A 13,549-nucleotide genomic window follows, 5' to 3' on the forward strand; every position below is an offset into this window, starting at 1 on the left:
AAAATATCACTTTCCTGGGACCACTCAAACAATGAAGAAGAAAGAATTTCCTCTTGCTTCTCACATTTAAAAAGTACAGACTGAGGTCTAGAGTCACACAGCCAGACCTGAGTGACAGGAAGAGTAAGAGCCACACAACTAGTCATTAGAGAAATGCAAATTAAGACCATAATGAGATACCACTGCCCACCTATTAGAACAACTAAAATAAAAATATAACAGCACATCACCCTGGCTGGTATTGCTCAGTGATTTGAGTGTCGGCCTGCACCCTGGAGGGTCTTGGGTTTGATTCCCAGTCAAGGGCATGTACCTGGTTGCAGGTTCAAACCCTGCCCTGGTTAGGGCACATGCAACCAATTGATGTGTCTCTCTTACAACTAACTATGTTTCTCTCTCTCTTCTCTCTCTCTCCCCATTCCCCTCCCTTCCACTCTCTAAAAATTAATGCAAAAAATATCCTCATTTCTTGGGTGAGGAATATATATATATATATAAGAGTAAATCTCTCTTATGTTGCTGGTGGGAATGTGAAATGATACAGCCACTGTAGAAAGAGTTTGGCAGTGTCTTTAAAAATTAGCAATATACTTATACAACTCAGCAATTGCATTCCTGGATATTTATCCTGGAAAAACAAAAATTTATGTCTACACAAAACATGCACATGATTGTTTATAGCAGCTTTATTGGTAATAGTCAAAAACTGAAAATAACCAAAATGTCTTTCAATGGTCAATAGTGGAACGGTGGTTCATCCGTACCATGAAATACCTCTCAGCAATGAAAGGAGCAAACTTAATATTCTCAATTACCTGGATGGACCTGAATGAAATGCATTATGATGAGTGAAAACAAGCTAGTCTCAGAAGATTGCATAGTGTATAATTCTATTTATAGAACATTCTCAAAATGACAAAATCATACAAATGAAAAGTAGGGGAGGGGGCTAGGCCAGTGTGACAATGAAGGGGTGGCATGAGGGAGTTGTTTGAGGTGATGGAACAGTCTGTATTGATTGCAGTGATAGCAACACTCATCTACCCATTCAAGAAAATGACATAGAGAACCATACACACATTGTACCAATTTCAGATTCCTGGTTTTGATATTGTACTATAATTATGTAAGATGAAATCACAGGAAGAAACGAAATAAAGGATGCACTAGGCACCTCTGTAGTATCTTTACAACTTTCTGTATATCTATAACTGTTTCCAAATAAATAAATAAAATTTTAAGGAGGTGCACAGCCAATAAGTAGGGCTACTGTGATTCTAGTCCTCACCTTTCTACTCCCAAATCCCAGTGCTCCAATCATATTATTTACAATTTTGCATGCACCTGACATTCTGTATCTCCATGCCTTTGCACATACAAACTTCTACCTAGATGTCCTTCCCCCATCTAGCTAATTTATAATTTCCTTTAAGACCCAATTCACACACCTTCTCCTCTAAGATGCTTCCCTGGCTTCACCCAAGATTACTGACCTTCCTTCGCACTTCCTATGCATAGCACTTATTCAACTGAATTGTGACCCTAACTCTAACCCACCACATGCAAGCTATAGAATTGGAAAATATATTCACAAGCATCTCCCAATAAAGCACTACTAGTCTGTAGAATATATAAAGAACTCATAACTCAATTGTAAGAAAACAAATAACCCATTTTTTTTAATGGACAGAAGATCTGAACAGACATTTTACCAAAGGAACTATGCAAATGGCAAATAAAAATATTATATAAAAATATAATGAACATAATTAATCTGTAGGGAAATGCAAATAAAACCACAAAAAGAGAACCACATACCTGTTAAATAGCTAAACTTAAAAAGACTTGACTATGTCAAGTGTTGGCAAGAAAGTGGAACACATGGGTCATTCATGCACTGCTGGTGGGAGTTAAAATGGTACAACCTCTCTAAAAAACAGTTTGGCAGCTTCTTAAAAAATTAAACATACCCTACTATATGATCCAGCCATTTTACTCATTTTTTTTACCCAAGAGAGCAGAATGCATATGTTCTCACAAAAATATTTTCACACATGCTTATAGTGGCTTTATTTCAACAGCCAAAAAACTGAGAGCAACACAAATGTCTGTGAATAGGTGAATGGATAAACAAATTGTGGTATTTCCATACAACGGGATACAATTCAGAAACAAAGGAATGAACTATTGATATACACAACATGAATGAATACCAGTAGAATTATACTGATGTAAGTAGAGTGCATACATATATTATGCTAGAAAATGCAAAGTAACCGACAGTAATAGAAAGCAGATTAGTGATATCCTGGGCATGGGAGGCAAGGACATAGAGAGGGGCAGGAGGCAAGGATAAGGTGATGGAGAAAACTTTGGGGGGTAGTGGTTATATTCATTAATTTGATTGGGGGAGAATTTCATTAGTATATACAAATGTCAAAACTCATCAAGTTGTGCAATTTAAACACCCATAGGTTTTTGTTGATTATACTTCAGTAGAGATATATGAAGAAGAAAAAAAAATGAGTACCATTTAATGGTCATCTAATTTGCGAGAAAACATTACATAAGTAATTATTAATCTTCACTCTAGGTAGTTATTATTCATCCCATTGTACAGATCAGGTCATAAAGGCCAGGGAGTCTTGTAGCTATGGTCAAGCCAGCTCCAAACCAGGTCAAAGGTCTCCAATGCTGGGACACTTTTCTCTGTATTGTGATGCCTTCCCACAGTGGTGAATTCCCAGCGTGAAGCCATAGGTGACAGTCCCCTGGCCTAAGCAAGTTCTAGTCTAGGAAAGATCTGAAAGAAGGAGGGTGAAGGGCTGGCATCACTGAGAAGCCAAGGATCCCTGGCATTATTGAGAGGGCATCTTCTCCATACTGGGTTGCAATTGGCCACAAATTCCTCTAACAACCAAACCCAACCCATCACAGGGACTGGGCCAGACAAGCTGAAGCAGAAAGCAGGCTATAGCTGCTTCCTAGAACATTCCTCCCTATGCAGCCAGAGGATTTTGTGTGAAGGACCCTGACCGGGCATTCAGAAGAATAGACTCCAGTTTCACTTGTGTCATAGACAAGATCATTCCCCTTTCTGGGCCTCCATTTCCTCAAATGTAAGATGTGGAGGCCAACCAACAAGCTTTCCAAAGAACCCTTTCAACCCTAATTCACATTCTGAGTGCCCTACTGATTGGAGATTTTTCTCTGGAAGTTGATCAGGTGCCACTGATGGAAAGGATTCCTGATTGCCTACAAAACTGTACACTCAGCTCCCCCACCCACCCCAGCTCTGCTGGAAAAGAAACCTACCCGACTTATCAGTGCCTACCCATTCACTCCTTCAACCATGCCGCCTCCTCCCTTGGCCCTACCTCTCTGCAAGAGTCTTCCAAAGACGCTGACCCACCTTTGGCTGCTCTGTTCCCCAGTTAGCAGACTGAGCTATTTTCAGAAGTCTGGGAACCCTGGGACACACAAAGCAGTTTGAGACATAATTTCCCCCTTTAGAATTCTTACAAAAGATTGGAGCTGAGTAGTTACAGGATGGTATACGTCGTATAAAATCTTGATGTAGGGAGCTCCTCCCCTTGTCACACCTGTATACCAAAGGATGAGCCAGAATTTATTGCGCAAACAGGCTGGGATATTTGGATGGGCACACAGTACGCTTTCAGTAAATATCTATGAATTGAATTAAATCCCTCTTGCCAACAGAATAATCTCTTACCTAAATACAGAGGAAAACCAAACAGATCCACCTCAGTATGTTCCCTGGAGAGAGCACTGAGAGTCCAGAGGCTGAGAAAGCCCCTGCTTCTAACTGGCTGAGGGATGTGAGGCCACCAGCATGCCACCTCACTCCTGGGGCATCACAGGAATAAGGAAACTACTCTAAAAGCCTCTGGATGCTCCCAGCTCCGATGCTATCTTACTGTATGCGGAAGAGCCACTGAGACTGAAAGGAACAGTGTGGCCCTTTGTAAAGCTCTAAGCACTTTAAGCTGCAACTGTTCAGGTAGCTTCAAAGACAGAATGATGTTCCTCAAGGAAAGTGGCCCTGCCTGTTGAAACTTGGCCTGGGAACTCCAATCCATGTGGGCCAGTGCTTGCTGGGAAAAGTGCTCACTAACTTTGAGGAGGTGTGGAGGTCACAGACAGGCTTAGTTTACATCTCTGTTGCTTACCAGGTGTGGAATCTTGGGCAGGCTCTTCACCTCTGCAAGACTCAATGTAAACTTCTGCCGCATGGTGATAGAAATACCTACCTTGCTAGGTCATTGCAGAATTAAATGAGATCATGCAGGCAGAACACAAAGCACAGTGCCTGGAGCCATCATGAGCTCAAACACCCTTTCCTTCCCCATACACATACCCAAAGGTCCTCAGAATAAGATCTTCTCAGCTGATTTCATTGGCCTAGAAAACCAGGCCCCTGTTGAGGAAGGGGGCTTAATTTCTAGCACTCCAGAGGGACACCTCATGATGTGCATTGGGGCTGTGGAAGCAGGTGCAGGAGAGGGACTGAGAAGGATAGAGGCACCCAGAGACCATCCACCATTCCCCCTTACCAGTCCTATGCAAGGGCTCCGTGAGCAAGTGGCCTCCAGGGTGGTGTCCCATCCCATCCTCCCCGCCTGGTTCCCTGCCTCCCAGGAGCACAGACCTTCACCTCAGGCAGGAAAATCACCCGCTGTGGAGTCTGGCTTCTTAAAATGAGGGTGTAGGACCAGATAGCCTCTAAGGTCCTTTCCACCTTTAGCATTTTCTGAACTACAACTCTACAGAGTCAACTGATGCTTAACTGACGCCTTACCTTCTCTCATCCCCTCCTTCAGGACTGAGGAAAGAGGTGAGGAGAAGGAACCAAGAGGTTCAGAAAGTAGAGGGAGAGGGCAGAAGCTGGGGCTCCATTATGCTAATTTAATTAGCTCTAATCTGCTGACAGCAGGGCCTTGAAGAAAGAGGCTTTTGTTTAAATTTCACATTTGGCAGGAAGTGCCCCTTCTCCTCCTCCCTCCTCTAACCCCCACCTCTCCAACCCCCATTAGAGCTTATGAGTCAAAAGCTCTGATTTCAGTCCTGGCTCTCACAACTGGTAGCGCTGGGGCTTCCTGTTCACACTTCTCTGACCAACTTCTTGATTTTTCCAGCAAGGAAATTTGCCCCAGATGTTGATCAGTAAATGGAGAGTTTTCATCTGCCCTTATGAAAGGATGTCAGTAATTCACAGATTCCCCCAAGTAGCAAGAGCCAACGGGGGAAATGCCAGCGACTTCTCTCCATCAATAAACCAGCTATAGCTAGTTTGGCTCAGTAGATAGAGCATCCACCTGAGGATCAAGGCACATACCTTGGTTGCAGGCTCCTCTGCAACCCAGGCCCTGGTCGGGGCTCGTGCAGGAGGCAACCAATCAATGTGTTTCTCTCACATCGATGTTTCTCTCTGTCTTTCCCTCTCTCTTCCACTCTCCCTAAAAATCAATGGAAAAATATGCTCGGGTGAGGATTAACAAAAAAATTAAATAAAAATAAACCAAAGGTTTACCAATCAACTAAACCCTCTCTGTCCATAAGGAGGGAGCCTCACAGAATGCAATGCGTTTTATTTCCACTCTCTTATAGGACTCTCACAACTGTCTTATGGGATAACAACAGAAATCTCACTCTCATTCATTCATTTAACAAATGCTTATTGAGCACCTACTGTTCACAGGAGTGGAAGAGGAGGGAGGCACTGGTGAGGTGACTTGCCCATGCCACCCAGCCTGTTGGTGGTAGAGCAAGCTCTGGAACCAGAGATGTTCTGGTAACCTGAATCTCCAGAACAAAACAGCTCTGGTTTGCAGCACTGGCTCATGTCTGGTTTGCAGCACTGGCTCATGTCCGCGGTGTAAATTTTCCCACCAAGGCCAATTTCAAGCGGCCAACAATCTTTTAACAACCAGTTTGCCAAATTCCTGAATATTTAAAAATCTGCTCTCAAGAGCCTCCAGACTAGAAACAAGTTCTCCTGCTCCTGAGTGTTCTTTCTGACTCACCTCTCTACCTCCATGTGAAAGGCGTCAACATGCGAGGCTTAAAGAGTAACCTTAATAAAAAAACACCTGGAGGACTATTCACAGCAATAGGATTTCAGGCATGTTGTTTCCGCCACATCAGTAGTTTTCCAAATGTCCTATGAGTACATGTTATCTTTATAATCAGAACATATATAGGTAATTAAAGACATTTTTTAGTGAGCTTAGTGGAACGTTTTGCAATAACCTCACACACACAATTTCTGTTACTCTGTTTCCTTTCGATTGGGGAGAGAGAGAGAGAGAGAGAGAGAGAGAGAGAGAGAGAGAGAGAGAACGAGTTTCCTAGGAGCTCAACTTCCCTTGCAGAAGAGAACAGGTGCACCTAAGTTAAGCATTCACCTGAATTAGGTGCAGTTTTACCTAGAGAATAAATTTACTACCTTTGGAGTTCAAATTTCACCAGCAATTGGGTGGATTCAACTCCCTGTTAAGATTCCAAAAGATCTGCTCTGAAAAATCACAGCCTCTTTTGCCACCAAATGACCTTGCCTCCCAATGGGCTGGGGTGCAAGCAGATGGTTTGAACCAGGAACGACTACTCCTTCTTTCCTGAGCCTTCGAGGGGAAGGCTTTCACATACTCACCACCACCACCCCAACCAGAGGCATTTTGCCCCCTCTCCGTCCTCAAGGGGTCTTACCTCAGCGCTGGGACAGAGACGTGGCACCAGGGCTGGGTCAGGGTCAAGGAAGCCAGCTCACTTCAGCTGGGACCCATAGCTGCTTTCCTCTGGGCTGCTGGTTGCGGAGGTGGCACAGTGGGCTCTACCTTGCCTGCAGAGAAGAAACAAACAAAGCAAAGTTGCCTGGAGAGCACCAGAAGTGCATTATGCTAATACTTGCAGGAGGGCAAGCACCCTTGCCCCTCCCACTCCCAGCCCTGATCACTCCTCCCGGGGTCAGAGCCCCTTCCAGAACAGCCTCACCTGAAGGGGCCAATCTCCTTCCCAGGGTTCAAACCGGCCATCTATTCACCCAGACCTCCCGCTTCTGGAGCTGAGTAATTTCACAGTGAACTGAAGATTAAGCAAAGCAAACTACTCCAGTCACTGAATCCTGATGTTACTTACTCGCTATCATTGGTAAGAAAAATTAGAGTAAACCCCAAGTTTTGTGTTTAGATAAGGCTTGGTGGACAACTGATTTTAATCAACAAATACATTGAGGTTGCTCAAGTATATTGTTTATAATGTTACAAATGTAAATTCCATTTCTAATTTATTTTGGGAGAATTGTTTTTAAATATATTTTATTGATTTTTTACAGAGAGGAGAGGAGAGGGATAGAGAGTTAGAAACATCGATGAGAGAGAAACATCGATCAGCTGCCTCCAGCACACCCCCTTGAGGATGTGCTCGCAACCAAGGTACATGCCCTTGACCGGAATCGAACCTGGGACCCTTCAGTCTGCAGGCCGACGCTCTATCCACTGAGCCAAACCAGTTAGGGCTTGGGAGCATTTTTAACAGAACCTAAATTTTCAACCCATATATTATTATAGCTGTCTGGGTGGATAACATTTGTTTTTAAAGCCATTGTTCTTCTTAGTGCCAAAGAATTTTATGTTCATTCTAGAAATTTAAAAAAATATAATTTAGACAAGAGAAGAAAAGTTATCCATTCTTTCTCCACCCACCCAAGATAACTACAGATAACACACCCTTCCTGGTTTTATTTTATTATCCAGATTTTTTACAAAGATGCAATAAAACCAGACAATTTATGTGACTGTACCGTAAATTTACCCCACCCCCAAAGGCTGGACGTTTAAGTCATTTCCAACATTTTTTTTGGTAATTATAAATAGTGCTTTGTTAAACTTAGTCTCTGGAGGGAAGTCATGGTTATATCCATAAGACACAGTCTTAGAAGTCAAATTGCTGAATCAAAGAGTTTCCGAATTTCTCATGTGTAACATTTCTAGTGGAAATGAGTGTGGGCTTCAAGGAGTGTGGGTTTTTATATTTCCTGCTCACACTCAGTCCAGCCCAAGTCTAAGAAAAGATCCATGATGATAACATGAGCTCCCCCAATCAAGCTTGGGGAGGGGGTACATGAGTAAGAATTGGTAAGGAGGGGAAAAGTGAGAAATCCACTGAGGAACAGAGAAGGAATGTCAATACACAAGGGCGGTGTCCAGGAACAAGAGATCCTGAGACACAGAGAAACAAGCGTCATCCTGGTGCTAGTAGGAACTGGGCTGACGTAAGATAAAACAGAAGCTGAAGTGAGCCATTTAAGGGCGTGGAAATGTCAAGGTCTTACACAGATTCAGGGCAGATCAGAGCAAACTACAAAGGCATCAGGTGAGATGGAAAAATAAAGAGTCGCTTGCAGCATTTGAGCATTTTGCTTCTGTTTATAATTGATGCTAACAAAACACCAGGAGCCAGAGTCACTATGGGGAGAGTGAGCCAGGTCAGAAAGAGACCTCTACCTGCAAACACAGCTGAGCTGGTGGCCACCTGGGAGCCTGCCAGCAAAGAGCCTTCCCCGGGGAACAGGAGCAAGGTGCTCTTGGAGTGTGGGGACTACTAGCTGCTGACCCACCTGCCTCCTTAATAGGAAGGAGGCCCCCACTCTCCACCCCTCTCTAGCCAGCCTCTCACCTCCCTCCTTTTACTCCATCCAGGCCAAACTTTCAGTGAGAGATGGATGATTCACCAAGTAACCTGTCAAAACAGACTGAATGGATTTCTGTGGCCCTGTGATCCCGGCAAAGACCCTGAGGACAAGTCTCATGCTCCTTCCTAGCTGACCAGCCCCCTTACCACTCCACCCCATGTACCCAGCACTCCAGACTAATAAGGGAATGGGGGGTGGGGGGAAGGGGAGGTTTCCATTGATGCTTTTTAAATTCTTTGGAAGATGGCTTGCAGACTTCCAATGTTACTAAAATAGGCAAGTCATTTTACCTGTCCAACCTGCCACTACCCACCCACTTATTCTTTGGGCCTCTCCTGATGGTCAAAGGGTGGAATTTTCATTTAAAAGTAACTCACCCATAAAAAAGGGCGCTGGACCAATCAGAGACTTTGAAAACTGCAACTATGAAAAAAGACTACAGTGAGCTGGTGGCAGACCTAAAGCTTAAAGGAAAGGTAGTGAGGGCCCTAGAGAAGCGAACGCCATGCACGAGATCAAGCGATGAGGCTGTGGGGACCTGCAGAAGCAGAGGAAGTTGGCCTATGAAGAGAATAGGGCAGAGGCCTGGGGTGAAGCAGACAGGAAACCGTGCAGCCACAGAGAAACCAGATGCATGGTGACTTTCTAGTGGCTGCGAGGCTTATCTGTACTTCCTACTTTTTATTTGTGTAAGCATACCCTGAATCACTTCAATAAACGTCTGAAAAGCTTGGTTTAGACCAGCTCTGGGGGCCCAGCTAGCTCCGGCTCTCTGAAGGCTAACAGGGCTGTGCGTGAGAACAGGGCACTCGCCCATGAGCCACTGCTTGGTTTTGTGGTAGAGCTTTGCCCATCCATTGTATCTACTCAAAGCCTTTTTTCTTAACCTTCCTTCCAAAGGTTGTGCCTGGGCTTTGATAGATGAGGCGACTGGAAGGGATAGTCCAAGATTGCAGGTGTAACTTTGCAAAACCATGAGAAATAAACAATAACAGAGCTGTAGAGACTAGATTCTTCTATTATAAGATTTTTCTATTAAGTGGTTGATACTAACTCCTCCTGATTACAGGGTCCCCTTGCATCCCCTTTGCCCCTGAGCCACCCTGGGCGTCTTGGCAGTTTCAATAGTGTCTATTTCATGCAGGACCCCACTGTATCCTGTGTGTCTTCTGCTTCCTGACCTCCCCCCTGTTACACCAGGGTTACAGGCTTGACATCTAGATCTGGTTTCACTCCTATTTTCCCGAGGCCTAGCCAGCCAAGCTTTACTTTCCTCTTTTCTCATGTTCAGGGGCTGTCTTCTGCTTTATCCCTGCTGCCCTCACTCCTGCCGGCACTGTCGCCACACCTTCCGGCCCCTGACAGCTCCTCTGCTAATCTCCTTTCTCCTCCACCCTGTCAGACCCAGAAGCACCAGAAGATAATTCTAAGGAGGAAGAGAGCTGATAAGGGAGAGGCTGCCTTGGCCTCATTAACTCCCTAGAGCCTCCAGCAGGTGTTTCCTTCCAGGGTACAGAGTGTGAGGCACTGACCACAGACCAGAACTGGAATTTACTGAGACCTCCAAGAACCAAACAAGTTCATAAAATGAGCCAAGAACATACACCCCAATGATCTCACAGTCCAGCATCCCCTGATATAAGAATCCTACAAGCAGGCCATTACTAAAGTACTAGGTTTTGAGTCAGAGAATGGGTTAGCTTGTCACAGAAGCAGGGCTTTGGCCCCAAGTTCTTGGCTTAACTGAGTGATCACCACAAGGTACACAGGAACCTTGGAGTAAAAGATAACCTGTTAACACTAGGTTTATCATTCCACATTATCTGGGAGGTGGGCAGTTGTTCTGATTGTGTTAGAGATGGAAGCTAAATTAGCTTAGAGCTTTTTATTGATTCTTGTGCATGAAACATTCCAAGATCTGGGTCTCTGCAAATTTGCTGAGCTCTGCAGTGAGATCAGAAGACACTACACCCAAAGAACAGGCTGAACTTCTGCTAAAATCAGAAAACTTCCTAGATCATTTCTGCCCTCCCCTTCCTAAACTCTTGCCCCATGTGAATGGTTCATCTGTGGAGCCCAAACCCAATATCACAGGACACCTATCCTAGACCAAGGGTTAACCACAGTGTTCCTTTATGTTTTTAATTTTAAAATTGGGAGCAATCTATGTACTAAATTATTCACTTATTCCTCACACAATCTGAGGCAAAAAGAGTTCTCTATTTTCAGGTGAGGAAAGAGGGCTTAAGTAAGGAGTCCACACACAAAACTGGTAAGTGACTAAGCCAGAATCCCACACTAGCCTTCCTCCGAAAGGCCTTTCTTCCTGCCAGTGTTAGCAGCTAGGCCAACCTCTTTCAATAGAGCTGAAATTAAAGATGAGCTGAACACTGAATACACAGGTTCTGACAAAAAGAGAAATGATATAGGAATTTATTTTCCGAGAACCAGAAAAAGGAAGTGCTTCTGCCACGGCCTTACGCAAAATATCGGAGGGAACGTACTCCTGCTGTTTCTTTGTATTGTTACTATGTTTTCAGCCAACAATCAATCCATTTCTATTGTGCCTACTTGTGGTGCCCATCGGAATACATGAAGAGACACTAAGCCCCTTTTTCAGTCAAAGCAGTACACATACATGATTTCAGGCCCTGCCCCTCCCATTCATGCCCCTAATTTCTGTTGCCCAAATGCAATAACTGTCAACTCTTATCTATGTCTAGAGTTGCCTGAGTGTACCTAAATAGCATGCTTATATGGCTCTTTTTTTCAATGTTAAGTATTATTCATTAACTGCCTACACCAGAAAATGAGGATTTAGCTCTTTCACCTCCATTCCACATACCTCTTCTACTTGCCACATCTTTTAATATAGCTGTACTGTGGCTGATAGTAAGAAGCTAGGAAAATTCCTGGGTGAATGGAAAGGGGAAACTAAGATAAGAAAATTAAACAAGGCCAAACAGTTTGGGCAGCTTGCAGCCAGCTTGTGAATCGAAAGGCCTTATCTTCCCCAACCAAGGACACTTGAGAGCACATGGTTTATACCTCTCCTCCCTAACCAGAGAATACATCGCTTCAATCACCCTGGCCTGGGAAAATAGAGAACAAAGACCCAAGTAATGCCACTTGTGCCAGCTAAACCCAAGGACAGATATCACTTGAGGGGGAAATGTTAGGTAGAATAGATAACTGTTCGGGAAAGGGAGGGCGGGAGAAAAAGAGGAGTTTACCTCACCCACTAAATAAAGAAGCCAGCCAGCCGACTTAGGACTTGCCAAACAGGATGACCAGATGTATGTGCAAACATTCTAGATCAGCCACAACAATGTAGAAGGGGACTTTGAATCCTAGTCTGCTACCCAAGATATTGGGCAGGGGAATTTTGAAACCTATAGGGGAAAGGGTATAAAACCCCCTTGAAACCCTGCCAGGCAGAGCACTCAGACTCACTGAGTTGCCTGCTTGTGCTTTATGCCAAGTGTATTTTTAATAAATTTGCTTGCTTTGCTTCAATGCTGCTGTCTATCACTTGTCTGAAATCACTTGATTGACAAGAGCCAAGGAGGGGACAGCCCTACTCCTCCAACTCAAGGGGCTGTCCAGTAACAATAACATTTTTTTAGATTGAGTCAACACTAGAAGTTACATTATTATGAATAGATACATTATTGTTTGCAGCTCAGCCATGTGGTATGTTATGATAATTCCTCTCTTGTACATTCTTTAGTTGTCAGTACTTATCACTAATTCAGCCAACTTTCCAACAGTTCTTTTTTTTATTTCTTTTCTTTTAGGATTTATTTTTTCTTTATTTTATATTTTTCCATCACCATTTATCCCTCCTATACCCTCCTCCACCCCCCACCCTCCACAATCACCGCACTATTGTGCATGTCCATGAGTTCTTTCTCTTTTTTTCTTTTTTGCTCAATCCCTCTACCTTCCCCCAACGGCCCGCCCCCGCCCCACCAGAACTGTCTGTCTGCTCTCTATCTATGAGTCTGTCTCTATTTTGCTTATTAGTTCAGTTTGTTCATTAAATTCTACATATGAGTGAAATCATATGGTACTTGTCTTTCTCGGACTGATTTATTTCACTTAACATAATGTTCTCCATTCTGGAACCTTCTGTCCACCTACTCCAGCCCAAGCTAATTAGTGGCTCTCTGTTAAAGAGAGCATCCATTTCTACTGGCTTATTCCCTAACATTGGAGGAATAGGTCTACAGTGGTTTACTTAGAAAGGATGTATAGAGAGGGAGGGGGGTAAAATAGTTGAGACTCCTCATATCTGAAAATGCCAGTATTCCACCCTCACATTTGATTAATAATTTGTCCAGATATAAATTCTCAGTTGGAAATAATTTTCTCAGAATTGTAAAGGTATGGCTTCATTGTCTTCTAGATTCTAATGTTAGTGTAGAATCAGATTTCTATTCTTATATGTAACTAGAGGCCCAGTGCATGAAATTTGTGCATGGGTAGGGTCCCTAGTAGCTGCTGGCCACCGGCCGGAGCCTCCCTTCCCTGGCTGCTGCCACCACTGGCCGGGGCCTGCCTTTCCCGGCTGCTAGCGGGGCCTTCCTTTGGTCCACGCTGGCCCCTGGTGGTCAGCGCACATCATAGTGAGAAATCAAACTCCCAGTCAGTTGAACTCCCGAGGGGACACTTTGCCTATTAGGCTTTTATATATATACTACTGGCCCAGTACACAAAATTTGTGCACAAGTTGGGGGGGGGGGGGTGTCCCTCAGCCTGGCCTGCACCCTCTCCAATCTGGGATCCCTCAGGGGATGTCCGACTGCCGATTTAGGCCCCATCCCAGTGATCGGGCCT

At 44.1% G+C, this 13,549-nt stretch overlaps 1 protein-coding gene across 3 annotated transcripts in view; it reads right to left on the reverse strand.

The window, feature by feature from the left end:
* The window catches only part of ST6GAL1 (ST6 beta-galactosamide alpha-2,6-sialyltranferase 1), a 120,777-nt gene that overhangs the window by 83,882 nt on the left and 23,346 nt on the right, over positions 1-13,549 (reverse strand). For all 3 annotated transcript variants that reach the window (XM_014547754.1, XM_005876276.2, XM_005876277.2), the window contains exon 2: positions 6,727-6,859. The gene's annotated coding sequence lies outside the window, so the exon portion shown is untranslated. The remainder of the gene's footprint in view (positions 1-6,726; positions 6,860-13,549) is intronic.

The sequence above is a fragment of the Myotis brandtii genome, unplaced genomic scaffold, assembly GCF_000412655.1.
Source record: "Myotis brandtii unplaced genomic scaffold, ASM41265v1 scaffold483, whole genome shotgun sequence".
NCBI lineage: Eukaryota > Metazoa > Chordata > Mammalia > Chiroptera > Vespertilionidae > Myotis > Myotis brandtii.